We start from the raw sequence: 12,877 nt of genomic DNA, 5'->3' as shown, positions 1-12,877 counted from the left end.
GGTGAAGGGCACGTGTTTAAGGCCAGGCAACAGCTGCCGCTCCGATGGCAGCCGCTATGCGGCAGCAAGACGTGCCCGCCGGCAGCCTCACAGCAATGCCCCATTGGGTGATGTGTAAGCATTGCAATGAATAAATAAATATGCGGTACTCATTTCTATCTGAGAAGCGAGATGTCGACCATGCAGCTGCGCGGTTGAAGACTCGGGGGTCTATGATGTGCCTTACGTAGCTATATACAAAAGGAACGAAAAACACAGTTGACGCGTCCCGACAAGATTCTCAAACTTTGAGAAGGGAATAAGCATTTGGTAACCGCTGTCATCGACGACGTAAATAACATGCTTTCTCTAATCGTCAAACGATATGAATACGCACGCAGTGTTCAAGGAGCTTTTTATGCACAAGAAAGATTTCGAATTGATCATTAGGAATTATTAAATAGGCTTCGTCGTGTTAAAATAAGTTATAAGTCTGCTTTTGTGCAACCGAAAGTCTGCGGTTTTACATCATGATGGACCCAAGAAGGCTAATGGAAATGCTGCTCTTGGACCGCCATTACACAATACGTAACCTCACGTGGGATGTAGTGCGTTCTTTTAACGCTTAAATAACCAGCGTTTCCTTGATGCTAGTTTTTGAAGATTACCAGTCTTTGAAGAAAGTCCATCCTTAGCTTTATAAGTCAGAGCCATAGACATCAAATCTCCCCTCGAAACTCAAAAGCCAACTCTAGCCCAATCTACAAACCTTTCTGCGGATAAATACGATGATCCGACAGTCTCTAACTGATTGTTCAAGGCAATTATATTGGAAAGCTTCGTTTAAAGGCTTTGTTAGCGATTATGACTTAAATTTGGTAGAGCAAGAAAGCTGAATTCCTGGTTATGAACGCCATCATGAGGAGCTAAATTCAGATTGCATTAAGCTGCCAAGAACCTTGCTGTTTTTCCAGCTCATCCGTACGCCGAGAGAAACAGCAGTATTAGAAACATAAAGCCATACTTATTACTGAAACATTGAGCCAATAAAGTATGTTTTTAGGCATTATGAGCCGCATTACGAGCTTAACATTTCCATGCACGCAAAAAAGGTATAACAATGCTATCCTGTGGTGCCGACCAGTAGGTGTTTTCATGTTCATGCCCACTGCACATGCCCTTGTTTTCTTTGACGTGCACATTATACATTCCCTTGAAAAGTTGTCAAAGTGAACAATTTGCGAAAAATCGCTCTTATTCTGGACAAAGTATTTGAAGCAAATGCTGAACATGGCGTCAACGCACTCAGTTTTCCAAGACTTTTTGATTTAGGCTGACCTGTACATTTTGCGTAGATTGAAACTGAAGCGAACTTTATTTTAACCTAAACTTTGACTATTCGCAAACTGGAGCGTAACATGAAGCTAATTTCGGCATGTGTTGGAGAGCATAAAAGATTGAGAATATTAAAAAAAAAAATTTGAATTGGCGGTCTTGCATTAGCTGCCTACGGGACAAATAATTTCCATCAGCTATGGCAACGAGCTGTGGCAAAAACCCACTTTAATAATCCGAATAGACGCGCTCGCATTGCCTAGGTGCAGCGTGGCTGACTCTGCATACAAGAGCACTGGAAGGTTCTTATTCCACTTTGGAGGATTCCAAATAGGTACGGTGGAGCCAGGCGAAAATCGCGCCAATTACTGTCTAGGGCGGTTGCTGTCGTCAAGATTCCGTATGGGGCACCCGTGCAGGAGTTTCTGATCGTGACCTGAAACACATCGAAACGATGGGCCGGGCCACTCTTCGTGCCATTACTGGGCTTCCTAAGCACACGAGTAATGCAGAACTGCTTAAGGTTGTCAGCATACCACCCATACGATACATTATCAACGAAGCAAAAATATGAACGCCATCTCGACATGAAAACACGATGCAAGGGAAGCAGATTATGGCATAAGACAACCGAATCAACACTGCTCCGAGGCATTTGGGGAGAGGCACTTCACCTCCGTGGGAGGCGCCAGTAATCCCACTAGGGCCACAACAACCTATTGGTAGGCGGAACGCGGTGTCTAGGCACGTTTTGGAACATAGAACGGCTCTCACAAGACCGTTGAACACAATGGACATCTATCTACGCTGGCGCTGCGATTGGAAACAAAATGGTACGAGTGGTATAGGTTTGTGCGCCAGCGCCCCAAACCAACGGACAGCACGCCTTCCAACTACCTGGAGGATCAATTTTACACGCTAAGTTGCTTGCCATATGGGGAGCCATAAATATTATTTGACAGCTACAGCCATAAGAGAAAATTTCAATGAATATCTAATTTTAACCGACTCATACGCAGTGATTGCAGAGCTGATAGCAGCAACTACAGAAAACGCAGTGGCCAGTGACATCAGAGCGAGGCTGAAGCGAGTTCGGGTAGTAGGAAAAGAAATTCAAATTATATGGACACCGGGACATACTGGCACGGACGGGAGAAATGTAGCCGCGCACGTGGCCGTCGCACAAGCGGGTGAGCTTGCTGACATATACAACACCCCACACCAGAACTTCATGCCTAACGCGATATACTCAATTCCCTACCAAACATGCTCACTAAAGGTTCCGCCGACAGAGTGATGATGTCCTATGTACGCACCAAAATAAAATATTACTGCAGGCTTAGTTTATACGGAGTAAAAACAACGCCGGTGTATGCCAATACGAGAGGGATCAATTAAACGCAGCCTACACACCACACATGTACTTCACAATTGGTTTCTGGGTAGACACAAAACGCTCAAACACAACACATGATACATTGTCCGGGACAGTGTACAGCAGACCTAAAAATATGTGATATCACAATGCACATCTTTTTCACGAGGAAGAAACAAAATTGCGCATATTCCACAGGACGACAACACATCAGATACTATCACGCACCGCAATGCAACAAGCCATTGCCACATAGGGCAATGAGAGCGACCTGCCTCGAGTAGTGCAAGAGAGGTCGACTTACAACGCGCAGGTCTTCGGCCTAGCAAGCAACGAGAAACAGCTTGAAGAACCTAATTACCCAAACAGCGCCCGAGAGCTATCACTTCAATCAAATAAAGGCCTTATTCATTCATTCATTCCATGTTCTTACCTTAGATGAGCAACCCGAGTTGCCAGCTCCTCAAAACTTTATCATATCATGTGTTCTCGTTAAATCGCAACCACATGCCAACGTCGCGATTTTTCCTTCACAACGCCGGTGTCGGTAACGACGCCGGATGTTCGGCGTAATGTCTCATTTAACAGCATCGCGTTGAAACCGCGTTTGCAGCAATCACTTACAAAAAGACGGGTGTCCAAATATACCCCGCGTGCCGCGTGTTCCGACGCCCCCCCCCCCCCCCCCACACACACACACAACAAACACACATTTCGAGATTTCACGTATGGATCATCGCAAATATCTCGCAAAATGGTTCAAAAATTTTTTATCATCCCACTGCAACCACATTCCGGTCTCACCATTTTCACCTCACGAAGAGAAAACTGGCATTTTACGCGGCCAATTTTGATCTGTGACAGAAGGGCGGTAGTAGCTGGATCTTCTGTGTATCAACCTCCACGGATGACCCATGCTATCTGACGGCAGTATATAAATTTTCGGTAAGTTACCTGAACAAAAACAATCAGGTTATTCCGCCCAAATTAAAGCTAACATACGGTGCAGTCGAATGTCATTCTCTTCTATCCATGAAAGTAAATGTCTATGCCGTCCTTATTACAGACCGAAGTGGCACCCGTATCGTGAATTCTTTTTTTTTTCTCCTATTAGCTGAACAGACGTTTGAAGTCGTAGTATGTAAGTCAATCTTAGGATACTTAAACGCAATATAACAGCCGAGGCTTCGTTTAGCCATGCGAATGCACTGATAGGCATTAATTTGGATTCATATCCAGACCAAAGTTATAATAAACGTAACTCTTTAGAAAGCCGATATCACATGACTGGTAACTCATTCTTACTTTCAACTAAATCTAAGGCACAACAATTGTTGCGCCTTCATTTTCTTCTATACTACGGGACACGACATCGCGAACCATTCCTCGTAGAGAAGAGTGAAAGCATACATTAACTGCGACATAAAGCGAGGAACAAGACTAAGGAACGGAATTCCTTAGTTAGCGCTGTTGCTAAGGTACATTAAGGCAGCCCCGATACAGATGTACAAATAGTGCGTTTTTTAAGTCCGCTTTTTTTGCCCACGTAAAAGGTCTGTACAGAAGGAAGCTTGAAGCTTTTGGTTCATGCTTTCTCTCTCACTACATTAGTAAGCCTGTTGTGTGCAAATTGGGATAATCTTATCGTGGTGTCAGTAGGGATACAAAAGTTTCGTTTTACAAGCCTATGCGTGAAACACAATCACTTCATTCAGTGGTTGTATACGCCATCGTGGTGCTACTGTGACAATAGTCTTCTCGCATTGGCTTTTTGGTTAATATTGAACCGAGGAAAAGGTATGCGTGGTTTGAATTGAGGTGGTCGAAAATAAAATAGGGCAGCTTCTAATTAGCCTATCATGGATTGGCTGGGACTGGTTCAACCATCAGTATACGACCAAAGAATCTGTCTGTGGCAAAGCGCTTTTACGGAGGAACAGGTTCGTATGTTAAGGCTATCTTTGATTGACGTTAAATTGAATTACAAAGCATTTGCGGAATTTCTGAGAAAGGATTTGGAGACCAGTCCAGTTAACCATTTCACGACTCTACAGCAGACCGGTACCAACGGCGCTTGAACAGCGGCCTGGAAACGAACAAAATGGGGAGAAGGTAACAGATTGCCTCTTTACCTTCTCACTCTAAACTACAATTGTTTGGCTCTGGCTTCAAAGGAGGCAAAATAATCAATCCTCACATTTTCGCCGTTCCGATGATGCCAATAGTTTGCAGTGCACAATCACTCCAGTAAGAAGGGAGACATTTTTCTGTCTGTGGCACAACTACACCCACCCTTAACGACAGGCACTGCACAATGTCAAGGACACTCACATACCAGTGCAACCGCGAGCATTGTCGTCGTACCGGAGCCCTTCTGTTGTCTTCCAACGAAGCGTGCGCACAACGAAAACCATTTGGGCGCGGATTTCTTCTCCAATGTTCAGCGGGTGACCGCGAGGCTAAGCAGTTTGCTCCGGTCGGCGCGGTTTTGCTTTCCGCTCGCCGCTAGGCAAACCGGGTCGTCTCCTAATACAAAAATAGCGTGCTCGCTGCTTCTGGAATGAGACTCTCAACGTCTTTACCGCACCCGCCTCGCAGACCTACGTGAAAGAACAAGTGCTCGAAATGCACGCAGCTGGGTCTTTAGCAGCCGTCGGAATGACGCGGAGTAAAGAGGGGGAGACTGAGCGAAGCAGATCTTCGAGAAGTCCTGCAGCAGCGCCCTTTGAAACCGCTCGCTTTGCACTTTCCCTGCTCTGCTCTATGTCTATCTCTCTCTCTATTTCGTTATTCTCCCTCTCTCTGAGACGTTGTCATTTGCAGCTGCGTCGGTAAATCAGCCGGAAATTTCTTGTGTTTCTTGGCACATGCCAGTTTTCGAATATCTATCTATATTTTTTTTTAAAACGCCATCGATCTTCATAGCTGTCTTCTCTTTACTTCCCATTTGTTGGAAAATTTTAGCGCGGGTACAAAGAGGCATGATAAACAGGCATGGTGACGTCGCGTGCTCGTGCCTCTTGTAGAACGCAATGTGACTATTGTTGGTTCATCGCTCTTGTAATCGATACATCTATGCTCCTTTTATATTGAGGGTGCAATCCTTCAGTTAGGGGTTAGTTTCGTTAGACATAGTTAGTTTGCTTTGTACGTCATATCCACTGGCTTGTTTTCTTTGCACGTTTGCTTTGTACGTTATATGCACCGCAACACTTGCGGTGCGGCATCATGTTGGAAGGTTACAGTGAGCTATAATCAAAGACAGGGAATCGTACGTGGTATCATAATTAATAAATGACCGCCATGGCATGGCTATTATTACAGCGTTATAGCAACGACTCGCATTCATCGTGATGAAGCCTGCTCAGTGCATAAGAAAAATCTTCTTCGTGACATGGGGACCAGTAATATTAGTACGCTTAAATGTGAGAAATAATGCAGATACAAGATGAACATACAAAAATAACGCTGCAGAGAAGAGCCTCTCAAGTGATTATTTGCCGAGAGTTTGCCAATTAAAGGGACACTGTAGTGGTTTTCAAACTTGCTCACCTTCCACTGCACTGAAGTAGACTCATTATTGGTCAGGTCTGTGAAGTTATTTTTACGATTATTACGAAATCACCAGAGGAATAACCAATTGAAAGCGCATTGTTCAAACTTCCCGCTGCCCCTCGACGGCGCAAGAGAGGAGGAGAGTGAGGAGAGAAACCTTACTTGCACCGGCATGCGTGATGTCACCATGAGGATAGGCCAGGTGCTCCCAGCAGCCCGAGCGCGTTTTTAGCCTATGCTGTTGCTCGTGTGTCGAGGTTGAGTAAGTTCAACGTGTCACTTGAGTGTTCCAACATGCGGTACTGCTGTGCCTTCGGGTGTATAAGCACTTTCGGCCGCGATGATGTCCTGTTTCCACAAGTTCTCGCAAGGCAAAAAGCTCCGAGCACAGTGGGTTGCTTCTGAAAACGGACAAGTTCGCGCCGACCATATCACTGGGCAATGGAAACTACAACAATTGCTAAATTCAGTATGTAGTATTCTGAGAGCAGCTGCAATGCACCTGAAAGAGTTTTTTTCTAGCAAATATAAACACCTATTGTGAAAGAATATAATGCCCTAAGCGAAAATACGATTATTCGCGCGAAACAAATCGCAGACGAGTAGCGGGCATGTACCCGTTTTTTTTTTCTATTGACCACGAGTGAATTTGAGCAGTTCCCTTTCGGAAGGAGGGTTTCCACTAGCGTCTGCGAGCCTCGACAATATGTTGCGTCAACCTTCCCGTATAGTTACCACTCGAGCATAACCATGCAAAGCAATATTGCGAATATACTGCTGTGGATCAACGTACATATGAAAGCTAAAATAGCATATTCCACTTCCACATCCATATTCCAAAAACCACTGCCGCTGGGTCCCAGCACCCCATTGCCGTACCTAATTATGGGCCCAGTATGACGCTGGAGACTGGACATTCTGGGACGCGGCATATTGGAACGTGCCGCATGGTGGTACATGGTCGCCCGGAGAAAAAAAAAAAAAACACCTAGGATAAAAAGTAAAAGCTAAAAAGTAACGAAGCACCTACACTACAATAAAGAAAGCTAAAAAAAAAAATAAAGAAACGGCTGCACCAGCTGCGCTTCAAACTGGGTACCTCGTATGAGTAGCTTTCTCCGCTAACCACTCGGCCACGCCGAGAACTCGGAACCTTAGAAGTATTTTTGCATATTATGTCATGATCGCATTCATAAGGTTGGGACTTGTTTCAAAGTGTTGCTGCCGCTCTAACAGTTACAACTTCTTGACCATTGGAGCTTGCTGCCTGCTCTCATGACTTGCAACTAATGTTCTGGATGCCTATGCGCATTATTTTGTGCCCTGAAATCATTTTAACCTGTCGAGTTTGGCATCGCTGGCAAATTTACCAGCGCTGGCTCTTCGGTGGTGCTCTGTTAACGTGGACGTAATTTTCACTGAACACGGAGCTGTAACACAAACCTTCACGGAAAAAAGTGCGACCAAGCTTCAATACCGGCAAGCGCCGCAGCGAGGACACTATTCTGCTGGTACCTAAATCTTATTTGTATGTAAACATTTCGGGAAGCGATGCGATGACCGAGGGCTCGGCTAATTTATACGTAGAGCAAGAAGGAGCTCAAAAGCTTGAGAAATACGCAAAATACCATGCATTACAAGCGCTGTATGTTTTTTTTTCCCTCATGGGCCCAGCGCTTTTTCCTTGTTTTATTTTTTTATTTCTTCTCTTTATACTGGGCCCCGGTGCAGGCTACGCTCGCTAATGCGTAAGCCCTGTTTGGAGCCTGCGATTGAGTCCGCATTGAACATTTTGGCAGTAACAATTGTCTTAGAGTCCCCTCAAGATCAGCTGTGAGGTTTGACATGCATGGTAGCCTACGTTATTATATTCCAGTATTGGTTGTACGAAATCGTTAGTGTGTCATGAGATATCAGAGGCGCGGTGATCGTGGTCTTTTTCCAAACGCTCGAAACGACCTATCGAAACATGGAAATTAGAAAAAAGATGCTGCCTTTGTTTCCATTCAGGTGCGCAAAGACTTCGCAGCAGAATGCGCTTACTTGAACCATATTTTTCATATGCGCCCCGATGGTCAAATGCGGGTACGCTGTTGCCATGTTGGGCGCTGAGGGATGCTAACTGGGACCAGTGCGGACCCAGCGCACATTCAGCGCTTCTCCCAGTGAATCGCAGATGCCAGCGACACACCCAGCGTAAAAAAGCTAATAGCAGCGTTTTTCTCTCATCGTACCAGTGCAACAAGTGTCTTCCTGTCACTGGTTCAGTGAATATCACATACCTCCAGCGTTCGCAGCAGGTACAGTGTGAAACCAGCGCGAAAAACTTAATGGTTTCGCACTGGATGACGCTGGGAGACGCTGGTTTTTGCTAGGTTCGAAATATGTGGCTATAACATGCAGTCCCGAATCATCGGTCTCACCATGTATTGAGGGAACCCTAAACACTCTACAGCACAATCAAGAATACATCGAGTGCTCGGTTCGCACGCATCAAGCCAAGCAACAAGCAAACGCCTCAATGAGTTTCGTCACTTCTCTACAGGCAGAGCGTTAGGGACGCCTCAATCTGCCTCCGAGTCCGAAAGGTAATGTTAGAAGCGCTTCGTTGTAGAAACGCTGCCACACATACATCTAGTTTCGGCCAATAAAAACATATGCATCTTTGCAAAATGCCGTTCTACATGACAGAGCCACATTTCGGTATGCCAGTAGACGCTGATGGCTGGCCTTCGCTTCGTCGATGCTGCGTCGTTTGCGGCCGTTTCTGGTGCGTATACATACGGCGAGACCCAGATATTCATTTTAGCGTGCCGCAACAACTTTTATAACGTCGCAGAGAGCTGTGATGGCTGCGATCTACATGCGGAGCAGCGCAGGTTGCATATCGGCAGCGTCTCGGGTCCTCACGACTACGTCACGACAGCTCGACCAATCGCAGGCGGCGCCGCGGCCCGCGGCGCGGCCCGCGGCGTGTCTCGAGGTTCCTGCAGTGCCGGCGCATATTTTAACTGAAAGAAAAGACAATTGGCGCTTGTTCTACCTAAATGTAATTAGATAGTCGAGTTCGCGGCGTGAGAAACTGTTATAAGCCATTAAAATCTCAATTTCTGCCAAAAGTGCTGCAGTGTCCCTTCAAGCATAGCAAGTCTTTAGTAACTCGGCATGAATACTTTAAAGGGGGCTAAGGTTTGCTCAATGGCATTGCACATGCCGGGAAAGGTTAAGAGAGTCGCTGTACTACAGAAAAAGAATTCGTGTATTTTTTTTTTTTTTTTTTACGTTCTCTTGCGCAAAGTGCATATACATCACTGATAATAACGGAGTGGCAACTGTATTTTTCGCTACTACTGTATTTGCCCCGCACTCTTACATTTATTATAACTGATACCTCGCTTCATTTCCCAAGCAGGAGAGATTCATTTATAATTTCACTAGCTAAGTTTTGCTGAAAAACCGTTAATTCCCTCAGTATCGGAAATATCTGCATTTTATATTACGTTTTGCATTTCTCACGTGCCAGGCGTTATACAAGCTCAATAGTATACTATAATTATATTCCTCTGCCGAAACAAGGCGTTCCGCGTCGGCGCATCATTGCCAGTTGCTCTCTTACACATTTAGGATTTAGCAAAGCAAACAAAGCAAAATGGAGATATCGCAACGCACACCGCTAAACATCGACATTTGTGGAATGCAGGGATTGGCGACCGCACTGCCAGCCGCGCCATGCACTTCGCTTCGGTCGTGACAGGGCAACGCAGTAGGGGTCGGCGTACGCCAACAACAGACTATATACAAGCCGCAGTAGGTGCAGCCTACGTACGATCTCCTTGCTGCTCCGCATCCCGTTTTCTCGGTTTAACTGAAATACAAAAAAGGCAGCCGCTTACCTTACTTCAGGGAGTATAAAACAGAGCCGTGGCTTTTCGAATAGATGTGTCAGCAAGACGGCGCAGAAGGTCGGGAGAAGATCTGTAACAGGAATGGCAACTTTAACGACAATCCTTCGAGAATGTGAAGTGCTATCGCAGTGATAGTCATGGGACACAGATAATGGAACCGAGAAGCAGCTGTGGCTACTCAAAACTAGACATAAAGAAAAAAGTCAGATATGAGTATAGAGATGCGGATGCAGCCAGTATCATGTCTCAGCTAACGCGGTTTGTTAAGCAGTTTGAGCTCATTCCTCTAGCCGTGTAGACATTTGTCATGCGGAGGTACGCTCAAATGTGAAAATGAAAGATCCACTAGTGTTTTATAGATGAAATTAACCAAACCTGCACAGCAACATTTAATTAAATTATTTCATATATAGTAGGGCGGAGGCTGTAGAATTCTACCCCGGCTTTTTGGATGTCCAGCTTACCAACTAAACCATGTGTACTAATTGTTTTCAACACACCGTTTTGACACTTTGTTGACCATTCCCGCTAGCTTGCAATGCGGTGGCCATAAACTGATGTTATAATTTGTTCTCCGGTCAGAAATGGTTTCCTACCTGAACTACGCAATTCGTCGCTGCCGTCACTGCAGTGACATTTTCCACCGTGATTTTAAATACCAGCATTACAACGTGCGACTGGTAGCAACATTCCCAATCAAATTTACTTCATCATCCTACGAGGGAAACATGCACTCAAAGCTTAATTCAGATCTTGGCATTGGAAATTATATCTATTTTAGTAACTGACAGCCAAACTGTAGCTATGGAGTGCATGACAGCCTGAAACTTTATAACTTATTGCAGTGAAATTTCACGATCATATTTTCAAGCGGTATGCTTTTGTGCTTAAAAACGATTTTGACGAAAATAGGGGGACAATAGGCGGAGATTAGAGGAGTCGACATTTAAGTGGCTTCACTGGGCTATCAAATCTTTAAAACCTTGGCCCAGGAGGCCTTTTGTTCTCAGGCTTAAACATGGCATACTGAATTAACTACAAACAATCTTGTAACGTTGGGTGCCCGCAGACTTGGGCTCGCTCTAATCGGGTACTAAGCAGAGCAACTTCAGATTCCTGCACCAGTTGGTGTTCACAAAATAAATAAGCAAAATATAAACGTGGGACTTATTTCCTTACCGCGTTCAGCCAGCGAAGATCAATGACCGTGCCTTTAGCGATGCGCCAGGTGTGAGACACGGATTGCGCTTGCGTTTTCGCTTCGGTGCTATAAGTTTTGCGGTGGGAGAGAGTATACAGTGCATACAGTAATCAAGTAGAGGGCGTCGCTCATCTTCTAAAAGGTGCTATATGGTCTCTGAAAAAGTAGAAATTTTATTTACAGCAGGATTCATTTATCAAAATGCTGTACAGTTAGTTTTACGCCTGACGTCTGCCCCCGTCAATAATTCGCACATCATTAGGGCTATTCTTGTCTCATCTACAATTGCTTAATAAGAGCACCTTTTACTTACGCTAATACGACAATCTTCAGACATTTGGAAATTTTAGAGGCAAATGGAGCTCGAAATACAGCGGCTGATAACTCCGGTGGCGGCTCGTTACCTTTCAGTACCCTTCAGTCTGCGCCTAGCGGCCAGTACTGACGTTTTATGAAATTCGACAGAATTTCTCTGACCAAAAGTATAGGAATGTGCCTATACCCATGTAAGCATCCTAGCAGTACAGCGTCAGCGTGAAAGCAGACGTAACGGCTGCGGGTGAGCCGTTGGATATTAATTTACGGTTTTACAATCGTTCCGACTTTGTATTATGTAATAACTTGCCCTTCATCTCCTAACAAATGAGACAAGCTTCTAGGAGTCAGTCTTTGCAAATGAATGCCTAATAATTCCCACTCTATCTATACTACAAACGCAAAAACGATTACGACAAGTCGAGAGCGGGGCAAGTATTGACGAGAAAGATCTAGAAGTCGCGTTCTGCAGGACACTTGGCGTCGGTGCTATAGTTGGCTCTGTGAGTGAAATTTCATGAGAATGCATACAGGTGAAATAACCGGTAGTGAAGGGTTGAACGCACATAGGCAAAATAAGAACATCGTAGGGCTTGATCCCATTTATGTTCGCGCATTATACTCCTGGTTGCATCTTCGAGGCCGCTCGGTGTATAGCGGAACGTTTTAAGGGGTGACATGGCCAGCTGGCGAGAGCATTGAGCTGTCGTTTCACCATTTTCTGCCAGAAAATAATATGGTGCTCCAGCCGTTGCAACCCTCGACAACCCTATGCGATGCCTACGCAGCGATGGAGCATAGCGGATGTCTGTGAGAAGTGGTGGGTGCCACTGCAGTTCTGACGAAAGGGCGAACTGCGAAGATCCTGATCACGCTGATGGAAGCAGCAAAACTGGTGCTCTACGCCGCCTTAGCAAATTTACCGCTAGTGACACGTCCGAGAAGCGTGAGGCCCCTACCCGTCACGTGAACGCTAGCCGAGACGCCACAAAGAAGGGCCGATTCAAACGATGCTACAGATCATTCACTCAGTCCATGGACTCTTCACGTCATCCGAGTTTATTAGCTCCAACGCATCCCCAGGTGGCGAACGAAAGGACAGAGTCGACAGCGGCAAGGACAAAAACCATCGGCGGCTGATACCGCACCCCACCATAGCAGAAACAGACAGGAGACGGCATTTCAATCGGTCTTTAGGTGCGAGGCCAGCAA

At 45.5% G+C, this 12,877-nt stretch overlaps 1 protein-coding gene across 4 annotated transcripts in view; it reads right to left on the bottom strand.

Moving 5' to 3' along the window:
* Nucleotides 1-5,391, bottom strand: part of SPR (G protein-coupled sex peptide receptor) — a 200,345-nt gene extending 194,954 nt beyond the window's left edge. For 2 of the 4 annotated variants that reach the window (XM_084606245.1, XM_084606246.1), the window contains exon 1: nt 4,887-5,391. The gene's annotated coding sequence lies outside the window, so the exon portion shown is untranslated. The remainder of the gene's footprint in view (nt 1-4,886) is intronic. The other 2 variants (XM_084606248.1, XM_084606247.1) reach the window with 2 other exon arrangements.
* Between the last annotated feature and the right edge of the window lie 7,486 nt (nt 5,392-12,877).

Source organism: Amblyomma maculatum, chromosome 6 (assembly GCF_055883805.1).
Source record: "Amblyomma maculatum isolate TAMU_Amacu chromosome 6, ASM5588380v1, whole genome shotgun sequence".
Taxonomy (NCBI): Eukaryota; Metazoa; Arthropoda; class Arachnida; order Ixodida; family Ixodidae; genus Amblyomma; species Amblyomma maculatum.
The sequence above is the reverse complement of the archived record's forward strand: the minus strand, read 5'-3'. Positions and strand labels throughout refer to the sequence as shown.